This window comes from Oncorhynchus keta, chromosome 17 (genome assembly GCF_023373465.1).
Source record: "Oncorhynchus keta strain PuntledgeMale-10-30-2019 chromosome 17, Oket_V2, whole genome shotgun sequence".
In the NCBI taxonomy this organism is placed as follows: domain Eukaryota; kingdom Metazoa; phylum Chordata; class Actinopteri; order Salmoniformes; family Salmonidae; genus Oncorhynchus; species Oncorhynchus keta.
In genome coordinates, this window is record NC_068437.1 from 25,514,647 (window position 1) to 25,530,758 (window position 16,112).

A 16,112-nucleotide genomic window follows, 5' to 3' on the forward strand; every position below is an offset into this window, starting at 1 on the left:
AACAGTTAGTCACGTCTTTGGAACTTGTTCAGTTTATGTCTCAGTTGTTGAATCTTGTTATGTTCATACAAATATTTACACATGTTAAGTTTGCTGAAAATAAACATAGTTGACAGTGAGAGGACGTTTTTTTTTGTTGCTGAGTTTAGATTGTCCGGACGAATATATATATATATATATGAAAACCATTTCTAAAGAAATCCACACACGCTCTCTTTCACACATACACACCCCTAGAGTGCATGCAGAATAAGCATTTTCTCAGATCGTAGACAGGTTCAGATCTCAATCGTTGTCTGATATATATATATATATATATATATATATATATATATATATATATATATATATATATATATATATATATATATATATATATATATGTATATATATATATATATATAAACGATATCTCAAGAATTCCACACAAACTCACACATACTCCTAGAGTATATTATACAGCATAAGCCAATCCAATGCAAGTCAATAGCGAGTGAGGCCTGCTACAGCATTCTCCCTCTTTCTCGCCCTTTCTCACAAGCACACATATCACAGACATCAATGCACACCCATGTGGTCCAGACAATCTATATTTTGGTCCAGACAATCTATATACCAAACATTATTATCATCTGAACATGTTTAAGATCTGAGAAAGAGAGAAAACGTTGTAAAATGTTTCTCTCTCCAGTCTCCATTGACTTTTGGAAATACTGCACGTACTCTAGGGGTGTGTGTGAGAGAAAGGGAGTGTGTGGAATTATTTTAATATTGCTTTCATATACAGTATATATTGGTCCGGACAATCTATATTCAAAAAACTATTAAGATCTGATAAATGTATATTCTGTATGTTGACTTTGTGTCTGTATTCTGTTTGTACATTGTCTATTGCTGGCAGTACTTATTCACTAAGTCAAATTCCAGGTATGTGTAAATGTACTTGGGGAATAAAGGTGATTCTGATGCTGATGGGCGTAGACATGACAGACCTTCTTTTCAACTTACGTCTCAAACCGTGTCAGAGTTCTTGTGTTCCCGTTTACTTTTGAGTCTACTTCAGGTCGATTTAGATGGCTTAAAGCCTGCTGGTTCAGCCCTCAGAAGTGTCTGATTTTGAAAGGCTTATAGTACAAGCATATTGGAGAGGAGCATTGTTTCCACCAACAAGATACAGAAGATATAGCTTCAACTGCTGTGTTTTTGTAGCAAACTAGGTAATTAGACATGACAGAGTTGGAAAATTTGAAATTATTAACTACATTATGTATTGATCCTGAATACAATTTATCAATGTGTGATGTTATGGTTGTTTTTTTGTTTTTCAAATTCATGGTTATGGCTGGTTTGTTTCTGATGAGCACCTTGCCAACTGACATAGCTGATATTGTTAATTGGTTACTACATAGCTAGCTGTGACATCTGACAACACTTGTACAATTTAGTTTGGTTTGGTAGTCAAATGGAAATGGTATTTGTGTTTTAGTTTGGTTTGGTAGTCAAATGGAAATGGTATTTGTGTTTTAGTTTGGTTTGGTAGTCAAATGGAAATGGTATTTGTGTTTTAGTTTGGTTTGGTAGTCAAATGGAAATGGTATTTGTGTTTTAGTTTGGTTTGGTAGTCAAATGGAAATGATATTTGTGTTTTAGTTTGGTTTGGTAGTCAAATGGAAATGGTATTTGTGTTTTAGTTTGTTATTATTTTACATTTTTTGATTGAACCTTTATTTAACTATCCAAGTCAGTTAAGAACAAATTGTTATTTACAGTGACGGCCTACACCGGCCAAACCCGGGTGACGCTGGGCCAATTGTGCGCCGCCCTATGGGACTCCCAATCACGGCCGGTTGTGATACAGCCTGAATTTGAACCAGGGTGTCTGTAGTGACCGCTGCTCCGCTCGGGAGCCCCAGTAAATCTATTCTCTAAAAGAGCAGTTGACACAGCTAGTGTCATGTTTTAATTTTAAGGTGGGCATGATATCTTCTTTTGCTCACTACTTAATTCAAGTGGGTTGACTATTAGTTAGTGCATACTCATTCTTTATAGAAAATATTGAGTTACATTGAATTGTGTCTATTGTAGTTAGCTCTTGACAATCAACCCTGTTTTAATTTAAGTTTCCCCATGTAAAACCTCATGTCAACTGCAGTAACTTTCAGGTCCAAGTTCAACTAGACTGATTTAAGTTGTGCTGTTTTAATAAGTAATAATTAACAGATCACAGAGGGGTAGATGGGGTTTCTGCTTAAATGGCCTCTTGTAGCCTCTGAAGCCACCAGTGATAAATCTCCACCAGACTTCCCCTGTATAACTAAAACCCAAACCTCATTCAACTTCACATCCATCAGTGTTCGGCTGAAAGCGATGACAAAGCACTTTCAATTACACCGGTAACTGACTCTGGAAGCAGTTCATAGCTGGGCCCAGGCGCCTGGGAGAGTAGAGGAAAGCAGATGGGGGAGGGCAGAGTAGCTGGTATGGCATCCGTTTGACTCACCCCCAAATAATAAAAAGGGTGGTGTGATTCGGGGACACAAGGGTGGCCGTCTGCCCTGGGAAACCCAAGGACAATCCACCTATTTTGTGTGCTGTCACCCCTGTAGTCTGATTTATGGTTGGGACATCCTCCCTCCGACCCATGTGGTCCATCAGCTGGGCACTAGGGACACTGGTGATTAGAGGCTGGAGTATCAAAGCGTCCTTAGTCAGAGCCCTTGTCTAGTACCAGAGGGCCTATCAGCTCTCAATAGGCAGGGTGGCAGTGGGGGTGGCAGCTACAGTAAGAGTAAGAGTGCCATTCTTAACCCAGAGCACCAGAGGCAGGAACAGCTTTTTGAGAATCCATCTGCCGTTAATTTTCATACCCTAATTTTAGTGTTTTCTTTTTCAGGTATTATTTCAAAATGTTGTCATTACATTATGTGCAGTTGAGAGCTGAGTGTGTGCTCTCTAAAAGTTAACATGGAGATGTTTAATTGGAGTGATAATTACATGATCCTACTCTCTGCCACTTTTGGTGTCCACTCATTTCGTAATATATTGTCAAAATGAATCAATATACACACTATTAGTATTCAGAAATACAATATGTATAACTGTAATTCACGGAGAACAACTGCATGGTGAAGAACAATAGTCCAGATTGAACATCTCAAGTAGTAGAAACATATTGGTCGGAACACTAGATAAAACATTTAATTGTTTTATTTTATTTTCTCTTTCAAAATGCTTTTATTACATAAACAACACACAGTACTATCCTTCAGAGACACTGATCTTTTAAAGAAGCTCTGACTCCAAACCCCTCATGAAAGACCCACAATAACATCAGGAGTCCAGGGCCTTTGCTCACTCACTTCAGGCAATTATGACACGGAGGAGATCTTTGGCTGTTCAGTGCCCCTACCCCTCCACCCCCCAAAAAAGACTTGCCAAAAGACTTGCCTTTTCTTCCAGGCCCAGTTGTAAAAATAAGCTTTCTTTCCTCAATTGCAGTAACCTCTTAACCTCTGCAACAGCAGCAAGGATGTATCTCAACAAGCCATGGGGTAGAACGAATCACTTGTGATTTACAGAATGATAAAGATTTTAATAGCAGCTATGTTCCTTTCTAAGATTGGACTTTATTTCCAAGAGTCAAAGTTTCCTGGGCACCTCAGGCTTTTAAAAAACAGTAATTGGCCAACAGAGAGAGTCTGCATCTCCCTGAGTGGTTGAGTGCATTTGTTGCTGTGAACTTGAGGGCTTCCCTCAAAAGATCATGGGTCCAGGTTATGAGAGCCTGTAACATATCGAGCAGGATCCAATTCACATCCACACAAGTAAGACTTCTTTTTCGTATGTCGTTTTGTTTAGGGAGATAACCTCTTTGTGAAACTTGAGATTTTGATTGCTAATTAGTTCTGTTGCCAAATAACACAGCGTGAACTAAAAGGGCTTTGGTTGTTGAACCAAGCAGGAACTTGCATTAATGCAGAATAATTGTCACAAAAAAGAGCAAGACATGGTAAACTATCCTGGTGCACAACCTTCAGAGTGTATTCCCAGTGAAATAACCTTTTATTTGACGAATAGTGCTGTGTTATTGATAACAAAAGTTCTGGAATATAATTGTCTCCTTTAGTCGTTTCCCACCTGGCCCTGAAACTGCACATTATCTCTAAATATTTAGAAAAGGACAAAACCCATCAAATTAAATAGTAACTTCTTTTGGCCTTCTTTTTTCCATTACCTCATCAAGAAAATTATAATAAAGGAGTTTCTGCCCTAAACAAAAAAAGTCTAAATGTCATTCTAATAAATGGCCTTTTTTCACTTCAAAGGCAGCATTTTGCCGGGGCTTTTCAGGGCTTATTACCTCCTCAGTGCTTTTCCTGGGCATTAACATTACACAAAGTGCACCTCAAAACAAACCAGTGGAGCATTGACGGACTTCTGTAAACCCACTGACCAGTGGCTGTAAATCTTTCACTGCTCTGTGTTTAACCAAATCCAATACCTATTCAACAGTTCATCCGTCACTGCCGCAACAGAGAGAACGAGGACAGAGTGGTTCCAATTGTGCCATATAACAGCTTACTCAATGCTCATCCACTACTGCTTCCACGCATGCCTTGAGACTGACTGCTTGAAGGACTCAATGAAAACCACCCCTGTAGCAGATGTCATATCTTTACAAAAAGGGATGGAAGTACATACTGTATGAAGTTTATGCCGTGTGGACAGCTATCTATCCTAAAGTCATTAAGCGGTTACGGCAATTGAGGAAAGAAAGCTTATTTTTACAACAGGGGCTCCCGAGTGGCACGTTGGTCTAAGACAATGCATCTCAGTGCATCACTGCAGTACCTAGTTCATATCCAGGCTGCATCACATCCAGCCATAATTGGGAGTCCCATAGGGTGGCGCACAATTGTCCCAGTGTCATCTGGGGTAGGCCGCCATTGTAAATAAGAATTTGTTCTTAATTAAGTAACTTACCTAGTTAAATTTAAAAAATGTGTACCTAAGTGGGCAGTCAATGCAGCTGTCAGCAAGTTCTCTTTCTCACAATTAGTCATCCATCAGCTATGGAGACTGTCAGTAGGCAGATACATTACATGAAAACGGACTTCTAGTCTTTCAACAAAGATCATTTATCTGATATGATGGTATTTTCTAAGGGCTGGATTCAATCCGCTGAAGTAAAAGATCTGCGTTATATCTTGATTGAAATTTATAGGCAATTGACAGTAAATGCTGCATATGTTGGCATAGTTGAAGTGTACCTATGATGAAAATTACAGGCCTCTCTCGTCTTTTTAAGTGGGAGAACATGCACAATTGGTGCCTGACTAAATACTTTTTTGCCCCACTGTATATGCATGAACTTTTCAGAACTGTTTCGGCTGGGAAGCATGCGGACACCTTAAGACATAGGGGTGGCAGGTAGCCTAGGTTCGAGCATTGAGCCAGTAACCGAAAGGTTGCTGGGTCGAATCCCTGAGCTGACAAGGTCCAAATCTGTCGTTATGCCCCTGAACAAGGCAGTTAACCCACTGTTCCCTGGTAGGCCATTACTGTATGTAATAATTTGTTTTTAACTGACTTGCCTTGTCAAAAAAATGGGTGTAGACAGTGTGCATTTAAACAATTTTGGTGGCTACAATTCTTATTACCATCCAATTCAATATCTGGTGCATGCATCAGCGTGGATCTTGACAGAGTGACAGTTGTTGTATTAGTGAAATCCACCTGGGAGAAATAATGAAGTTTTCCTCTGTACTGGTGGTCTGATTGTTAGTGTTGTGAGTGTCAGGACTGACAGTGCAGGTAGCTCAAATGTTTTAGCTTCAGTGGCTTTTGGTGCGAAATGACCGTGACCTGTGCAGCCTGAGCCCGCATCCCACACCCTTTCTGCCTGACAGCCACTCAATGGCAAGTGTCCGCCAGCATGTGGAGGGGAGCGCTGCCAAGCGGCCTGAGATAAAGATGATTACCACATCCATCCCTCTCATCCTGCTCGCTGAAAACTGATACCTATTAACAAACGGCTGTCAACATGTTAGCAGAGCAGAGAGAGGGAGAGAGAGGACGGAGAGTGGGAGAGAAAGAAAGGTGCTCTTTAAGAGGGAGGAGAAGTCGAAGAAGGCAGTCAGGATTAATGATCGGGAGGCGAGTCTGTGCTGTTCAGTCACAGTTGTGGTAGACACACAGAGTGCAGTCAAGTGGAGAAGGAGCTGGCCTGGGTTGACAGGTGGCCTCCAACAGAGATCCTCTCAGGTGATGAGTATTAGTAAAGGACATTTCTAAGCAGGTCTCTCCAAAGATTTGTTTTAATTTAGGTAATTTTGGCCCAGTCCTCACCTTGTTAATATAAATGTAAGATCTTCATTTGATCACTCATTTGTTGCTGAGAATTTTCATGCACCGCAGCAAATGCGATGAGCTTTGTGATTCACTGAAAACCAACACTAACACATGGTTATATTAACCATATTGCACTTTTGATGCCTACTTTTGGCCAGCTAATAGCCTAACCACAATCAAGCAACATTATGGCCTAAATGTTCAAATCCTGTTGCTGCAGGATTATTTTGCTGTGACAATACATGTCAAATTTAAGATCCTATAAATGTCAGCTGTGTTTTTGTTGTACATGGTGTACATGGTGTATACATGGTGTATATGTGTGTGTCCGTGCTCATGTATGCTGCTTAATTGAGTGCATTTGTCTTTTGCAAAACCACTGTAACTTTCCTGTAGTTAGTTAGTTTTATAAGAGAAATTAGTCCCATTTCGCATGCTTAATTGTCCAAATACAGCAAGACGGCAAGATAACATGTGACAAGTTGTATCCCCTTTTGAATTTGCAGATATGCAAATCTGTGCAGACCTCCACTTCTATCACTTAAACCTTACGTGGTGAGCAGAAGACACATGCAATTCTCATAGAGGGGAATTACAGCATATTCTCATTCTTTTAAAATAAATCTCAAACTGTGCCACTTGGGAGACTTACATTTAAGTGAAATGATCGACAAAAACACAGCTGACATTTATATTTTTCTAATTGTAGCAAGGGGGAGAGGAAGCAGCATGGAGGAGCTTAAATCATCAGTAATTAGAATATCGTTGCACGTAATTACAAAATATTCTGATTGTCTCATTTTCGCAGCGGTGGAAGGCCCATTCTAGCCTCTGTCTTAATACACATTTGTTTTAGAAGAGTGGGAAAGACAATTATGATAATCTGCATCCCAGCATGAAACTTTTTTGTTGAAAACAGAAAAAGAGATCTGTTAAGTAGACATGATACCTATATCTAGTTCCTTAAAACAACAAATTAAAGCTATTGTAATGATCTATTTAGCTTTGTCTTTAGATAATATGATGATAAAACTCATGAAAACAGGTTTCACCAACTTTTACATTTATATCATGTGTTAGACAAATCTTTATTTTAATTAGACAGAGACTCCTTTTACCAATTGACAAGACATTGAATTCATATTGCTGAAGGTTTTTGTTGTTGTATTACTACACAAATTCTGAAGTGTTAGTTACAATACAATTAATGTGGGATAATAATAATTTGTCGACCAACCCCCACTAAACTATTGTGTTTGAAACGACAGATAAGTATTACCTGAAAATGTATTTACGAGAAGAGGCAGTGGAAACAAACATGCTGTAACATACTGTAAGTGCTAGTTTGAGCCAACCCCAAAAGACTGAAACCACCAAGCCTAAGAAGCACTTTATTAGCCAGCAGGGGGGGTCAGGAGGACCAGCCCCGTCATTGATTGAGGTTGCAGGATGCATACACAGCTGCACTTTCTCTAAATTTATAAGAGTAAATATGCTCCTTTGAAGTGAGGAGTGCCTGGGAGCACTCCTCCGCCAAGATTGTGTGGGTTTGTGTAGGGAGCTGTACTTACGGGAAAGATCAATGAACAGGGCATTAGGGGGAAGAGTACACTACCCTGTCCAGCCCTCCAGCCTAGAACACAACAAACCAGCGTGTACAGTAGACAGCTAGTCATATTGAGCTGAAGGCAGGTTAGAGAGACTGAAAATGTTCCCACAATTCCTGTTGCTGCTTGAGCATTCTGAAGATTCAAGAATTTTGATGCTTTTGCAGTTTCCAGATATAAATGTATTTCTATGTGAACCCATAATACTAAGCTTATGATTGGGTGTTTGTGACTGTATTTCACGTACCTGACAGTCGTGGTCGGTGCCGTTTAAGACGAGGGAGGACGATCATTTTTTGATGAGCATGGCCTTGTTTCTATTACAGCATATTGGATGACTGACATTCACATTCCATTCACCCAGCTCAATGTAACATTGATAGGTTTAGGCTACTATATGATACTAAAATCTTCCCTGTACACATCATTTGGTTGCTACAACCTGGCATATGAATGAAAGTTTACAAAGTCAACAAAGTTTACAACGTGTACAACGTACTCTCACTATTTCCATCTGTAACCAGGTGGAAAAACGTTTCCAAGCCAAACCTTCATATTCTAACCGCTACACACATCCTGTATTGTTGTCATCATATTGGATTATGTCATAGTCAACATAGCTACTAGAACTAACACATCAGTAAACCCGCTACAATCATTCAGTACAGTGTACAGTCACCAAGCAGTTTAGCAGTTACACTGGCGGGCCCCGCTGGCAATAAATTAACAAAACCAAAAGCTTACCTTGACTTGGAAGAGTTCCAGTGTTGTATAGCCATAGCCAGCTATCTAACATAGCATCCCTCTATTTCTTTAGCAGTTTGATTGAGTATGCTAAACTAGCTAGCTGCATTCACTAGCTAAGTAAGTGAAAAAAAATACAATGAAATATAGCTAGCTCTCTCTCTCACTCTCTCTCTTGCTTGTCCTTCATTTTTGAAGAAATTAACGTGTTCAAAACTGTTCAACTATTGTCTTTCTCTCTCTTTGAGTCAAATACTCACCACATTTTAGGTGCTGCAATGCTAGTTAGCTGTAGCTTATACTTTCAGTACAAGATTATTTCCCTGATCCTTTGATTGGGTGGACAGCATGTCACTTCATGCTGCAAGAGGTCTGACAGGTTGAAGGATGTCCTTCGGAAGTTGTCATAATTGCTGTGTAAGTCTATGGAAGGGGGTGAGATGAGCCTCCTAGGTTTGCAATGAAGTCAATGTACCCAGAAGAGTACGGAAGCTAGCTGTCCTCTGGGTACGTAATGGTGCTACACTACAGAGTGCCGTTGAGGCTACTATAGACCTTCCTTGCACCTTCCAACAGGACAACAACCCTCAACACACAGCCAAAACAATGCAGGAGTGGCTTCGAGACAAGTCTCTGAATGTCTTTGAGTGGCCCAGCCAGAGCCCGGTCTTGAACCCGATCGAAAATCTCTGGAGAGACCTGAAAATAGCTATGCAGCAACACTCCCCATCCAGCCTGACAGAGCTTGAGAGAATCTGCAGAAAAGATTGGGAGAGTGTAGTTTAATGAGGAAAATAAACAATTGAATTAGAATAAGGCTGTAAGATGTTGAAAAAGTCAAGAGGTCTGAATACTTTCCGAATGTACTGTATATGTAGTATAGTTTATTCTAAAAAGGATCACTTTTGAAATGTTTCACTGTAAAAAAACAAATATGAAATTCACTGAGGAGGATGATCCTCCCCTTCTTCCTCCAAGAATTGGCTTTTGTATTAACCCATTATTGTTACATATTGCTCTTGGAAATTCTATCTCCAGCCTTAATAACATCATGATTTCTATACTTTGCATGTGTGGAATTCTCTGGTGCGATTTGTGTCATTTGATCCAAGAGGGTGTAGCAGTTCAGACGTCTTTGTCATTGTCTTGTCGTGTCCCGTGTATACGTATTTTTTTTCTTTGTATATATTTTGTATATATTTTTAATATTTTTAACCTCAATTTTAACATACTCTCCTGCAACCCGCCTCACCCAATGTGGTATGGATCTGCTATTTTCTATACTTTAGAACCGGAACCCCCAACAGAAGCTAGCCAGCTAACTAGCTACTAGCTAGTAGTCAGTCAGCCACTACTAGTGGTCATCAGCTGAACTTAGCCCGGTTAACTCCATTCAGTCTGCACAGCGCGACTCAACCCAGAGCATATCTGACTGCCGTATTCTCCACCAAATCTACACATCTCCGGATTCCTACCGCAAGCTCTGAACATTTTCACCTGGATCATCGCAGCTAGCTAGCTGCTGTCCGAGTGGTTTCTCCTAGCTAACGTCTCTGTCCCAAAGCAAGCACCAGTTCACCTGGAACTAGCCTCGTGCTAGGCCCATCAGCCACTCCTTGGGCTACAATACCTATTTTGACAATTGGCCTGGACCCCTCTTACTCCCGACACGGAGCCCCGCCGATCCATCACGACTGGTCTACCGACGTAATCAGCACGAGGGGGTTTCAACAGGCTCCTCCATCACGATGTCCCCTGAAGGCCTATCCGCTAGCCTGCTAGCCGCGGCCTGCTAGCTATCTAGAGGATATTGGACTGTTAGCTGAAGAGGTCCATCAGCCAATTTCTTGGGCAGCAACAGACTGCCGACGTAACCGTCTGAGGGGGCTGCAAAAGACTCTTCCGTCACGACATCCCCCTAAGGCCCTTCTGCTATCCCCAGCCCGCTAGCTGTCTGAATCGCAATGTCTCCAGCTCGCCTAGCTACTCACTGGTCCCTATGATCACTCGGCTACACATGCCTTTCCCTAAGCCTTGTCCATTGCTGTTTTGGTTAGTTATTGTCTTATTTCACTGTAGAGCCACCAGCCCTGCTCAATATGCCTTAGCTAGCCCTTTTATTCCACCTCCCACACATGCGGTGAACTCACCTGGTTTAAATGGTGTCTCTAGAGACAAAACCTCTCTCATCGTCATTCAATGCCTAGGTTAACCTCCACTGTATTCACATCCTACCATACCCTCCTTTTACTCTCTGTTACTAACACACTAGACAAGCAGTTCTTATAGCCTTTCGCCGTACCCTTATCCTACTCCTCCTCTGTTCCTCTGGTGATGTAGAGGTTAATCCAGGCCTTGCAGCACCTAGCTCCACTCCCATTCCCCAGACACTCTCATTTGTTGACTTCTGTAACCGTATAATTCTTGGTTTCATGCATGTTAACATTAGAAGCTTCCTCCCTAAGTTTGTTTTATTCACTGCCTTAGCACACTCTGCCAACCCGGATGTCCTAGCCGTGTCTGAATCCTGGCATAGGAAGGCCACCAAAAATCCAGAAATGTCCATAGCCTAACTATATTTTTTTTTGACAAGATAGAACTGCCAAAGGGGGCGGAGTTGCAATCTAGTGCAGAGATAGCCTGCAGAGTTCTGTCATACTAGGTCTGTGCCCCCAAAATTTGAGCTTCTACTTCTAAAAATCCACTTTTCCAGAAACAAGTCTCTCACTGTTGCCACCTGTTATAGACCACCCTCAGCCCCAAGCTGTGCCCTGGCCACCATATGTGAATTGATTGCCCCCCATCTATCTTTAGAGCTCGTATTGATAGCTGACCTAAACTGGGACATGCTTAACACCCCGGCCGACCTACAATCTAGAATAGATGCCCTCAATCTCAAATAATCAATGAACCTACCAGGTACAACCCCTAATCCGTAAACACGGGCACCCTCATAGATATCATCCTGACTAACCTGCCCTCCAAATACACCTCTGCAGTCTTCAACCAGGATCTCAGCGATCACTGCCTCATTGCCTGCGTCCGTAATGTGTCTGTGGTCAAACGACCACACCTCATCACTGTCAAACACTTCAGCGAGCAGGCCTTTCTAATCGACCTGGCCCGGGTATCCTGGAAGGATATTGACCTCATTCCATCAGTAGAGGATGCCTGATTATTCTTTAAAAGTGCTTTCCTCACCATCTTTAATAAGCATGCCCCATTCAAAAAATGTAGAACCAGGAACAGATATAGCCCTTGGTTCACCCCAGACCTGACTGCCCTTGACCAGCTCAAAAACATCCTGTGGCTTACTGCATTAGCATCGAATAGCCTCTGCGATATGCAACTTTTCAGGGAAGTTAGGAACCAATATACACAGGCAGTTATAAAAGCAAAGGCTAGCTTTTTCAAACATACATTTGCATCCTGTAGCTCTAACTCCAAAAAGTTTTGGGACACTGTAAAGTCCATGGAGAATAAGAGCACCTCCTCCCAGCTGCCCACTGCACTGAGGCTAGGAAACACTCTCACCACCGATAAATCCACAGTAATCGAGAATTTCAGTAAGCATCTCTCTACGGCTGGCCATGCTTTCCTCCTGGCTATCCCAACCCTGGCCAACAGCTCCTCACCCCCCGCAACTACTTGCCCAAGCCTCGCCAGCTTCTTCTTCACCCAAATCCAGATAGCTGATGTTCTGAAAGATCTGCAAAACCTGGACCCATACAAATCAGCTGGGCTAGACAATCTGGACACTCTCTTTATAAAAATTATCCGCCACCATTGTTGCAACCCCTATTACTAGTCTGTACAACCTCTCTTTCGTATCATCTGAGATTCCTAAAGATTGGAAAGCTGCCGCGGTCATCCCCCTCTTCAAAGGGGGAGACACTCTAGACCCAAACTGCTACAGACCTATATCCATCCTGCCCTGCCTTTCTAAGGTCTTCGAAAGCCAAGTTAACAAATAGATCACTGACCATTTTGAATCCCACCGTACCTTCTCCGCTGTGCAATCCAGTTTCCGAGCTGGTCACGGGTGCACCTCAGCCACGCTCAAGGTACTAAACGATATCATAAGCGCCATTGATAAAAGACAGTGTTGTGCAGCGGTCTTCATCGACCTGGCCAAGGCTTTCGACTCTGTCAATCACCATATTCTTATCGGCAGACTCAACAGCCTTGGTTTCTCAAATGACTGCCTCGCCTGGTTCACCAACTACTTCTCAGACAGAGTTCAGTGGCCCTGGCTTCATATTCGTCGCCAAACCCACTGGCTCCAGGTCATCTATAAGTCTTTGCTAGGTAAAGCCCCACCTTATCTCAGCTCACTGGTCACCATAGCAGCATCCACCTGTAACACGTGCTCTAGCAGGTATATTTCACTGGTCACCACCAATGTCAATTCCTCGTTTGGCCGCCTTTCCTTCCAGTTCTCTGCTGCCAATGATTGCATCGCATTGTAAAAATCACTGAAGCTGGAGACTCATATCTCCCTCACTAACTTTAAGCATCAGCTGTCAGAGTAGCTCACAGATCATTGCACCTGTACATAGCCCATCTGTAAATAGCCCATCCGACTACCTCATCTCCATTGTGTTATTGACTGTACGTTTTTTTATTCCTTGTGTCACACTGCTTTGCTTTATCTTGGCCAGGTCGCAGTTGTAAATGATCTCAACTGGCATACCTGGTTAAATGAAGGTGAAAAAATATATATATATAAAAATAAAAATGTGCATTTGGCATGGTACTCCAACATGCAGTGCCACTTAAACAGTTAATGTGTCATTATACAGACTCTCTGGCAATCCTTGGTGTTTGCATTATTTCAAGGTAAACGGTCATAAATTCAGCTGAGATTTAATTTGAAAAAATGACTCTACAGCACTTTTTTTTAAACATCCGATATGTAGACATCATGGCTCCATTTCTGACTGGAAAAACTCCTCTGTCCACTTTATCAAAGTGTGGAAAAACCCATAACCCGTTCATTGTGCTGCTGGGTGTGCACACTTGTGGCATCCTTTAAGTGCATTACATTTGTGCTGAATACACAGCTTCCATATTGTGGTTTTTAGGACCATGGAAAAGCCTTTTGGTGTAGGCACGCCACTGGAGAAGGATAATCTTTTCATAGCAAGTGTGGCACAACATGATAAGTGGCCATACAGTGCATTCGGAAAGCAGTCAGACTCCTTGACTTTTTCCACATTTTGTTACATTACAGCATTATCCTAAAATGGATTAAATTGTCCCCCCTCCCATCAATCTACACACAATACCCCTTAATGACAAAGCAAAAACAGGTTTTTATAAATGTTTGCAAATTCAAAATTGTTTAATAACATCAGATTTACGTAAGTATTCAGACCCTTTACTCAGTACTTTGTTGAAGCACCTTTGGCAGCGATTACAGCCCTGAGTCTTCTTGGGTATGAGGCTACAAGCTTAGCACAACTGTATTTGGGGAGTTTCTCCCATTCTTCTCTGCAGATCCTCTCAAGCTCTGTCAGGTTGGACGGGGAGCGTCACTGCACAGCTATTTTCAGGGATGTTCGATCAGGTTAAAGTCCGGGCTCTTGTCCCGTAGCCACTCCTGCGTTGTCTTGGCTGTGTGCTTAGGGTCATTGTCCTGTTGGAAGGTGAATCTTCGCCCCAGTCTGAGGTCCTGAGCGCTCTGGAGCAGGTTTTCATCAAGGATCTCTCTGTACTTTGCTCCATTCATCTTTCCCCTCGATCCTGACTGGTCTCTCCTGCTGCTGAAAAACATCCCCACAGCATGATGCTGCCACCACCAGTCTTGGTTTCATCAGGCCATAGAATCTTGTTTCTCATGGTCCGACATTTCTTTAGGTTCCTTTTGCAAACTCCAAATGGGATGTAATGTGCCTTTTACTGAGGAGTGGCTTCCGTCTGGCCACTCTACTATAAAGACCTGATTGGTGGAGTGCTGCAGAGATGGTTGTCCTTCTGGAAGGTTATCCCATCTCCAAAGAGGAACTCTGGAGCTCTGTCAGAGTGACCATTGGGTTCTTGGTCACCTCCCTGCCCAATGACCTTCTCCCCTGATTGCTAGGAAGAGTCTTGGTGGTTCCAAACTGCTTCCATTTAAGAATGATGGAGGCCACTGTGTTCTTGGGGACCTTCAATGCTGCAAACATTTTTTGATACCCATCCCCAGATCTGTTCCTCGACACAATCCTGTCTTGGAGCTCTACAGACAATTCCTTTGACCTCATGGCTTGGTTTTTGCTCTGTCATGCACTGTCAACTGTGGGACCTCATATAGGCAGGTGTGTGCTTTTACAAATCATCTCCAATCAATTGAAATAAATACAGGTGGGCTCCAATCAAGTTGTAGAAGCATCTCAATGATGATCAATGGAAACAGGATGCACCGGAATTCAATTATAGCAAAGGGTCTGAATACTTGTGTAAATAAGTTTTTATTTTTAATACTTTTGCAAACACTTCTAAAAACCTGTTTTCACTTTGTCATTATCAAATCAAATCAAATGTATTTATATAGCCCTTCGTACATCAGCTGATATCTCAAAGTGCTGAACAGAAACCCAGCCTAAAACCCCAAACAGCAAACAATGCAGGTGCATTATGGGGTATTGTGTGTAGATTGATTAGGAAAATGTCATTTTAATCCATTTTAGAATAAGGCTGCAATGTAACAAAATATGGACAATGTCAAGGGGTCTGAATACTTTCCAAATGCACTGTAGATTGAATGCCTCTTATCACTCATGTCATAGTCATGGAACATGCTTCTCAAAGATACTCAAACATTCGCCAAATGCACTCTAGTTTGGATATAATTATTTATATTATCAGAATCATTCAATTAGATGTAGTTAATCAACTACGTATTTACTCAACATACCAATGACATGGACCCCCCACACACAGGTGATATTTTTGTAGTATTTCCTTTTGAAAATCCTACTACTCTATAACCAATGTGGCGGTATGGTTAAACAAATACAGCCGCCCATGTTGTAACCGCTGTTGGAAGGAGAGTACCAAGGTGCAGCGTGGTACATGTTCATACTTTTATTTGAACTGAACACTGAAATAACAAAGTGATCGAACGAAACAGTCCTGTCTGGTGCAGACACAAAAACAACTACCCACAAAACACAGGTGTGAAAAGGCTACCTAAGTATGGGTCTCAATCAGAGACAACGAATGACAGCTGCCTCTGATTGAGAACCACACCCGGCCAAACACACAGAAATAGAAAACATAGAACACAAAACATAGAATGCCCACCCCACCTCACACCTTTACCAAACCAAAATAGAGACATAAAAGGATCTAAGGTCAGGGTGTGACAGTACCCCCCCCAAAGGTGTGGACTCCGGCCGCAAAACCTAAACCTATAGGGGAGGGTCT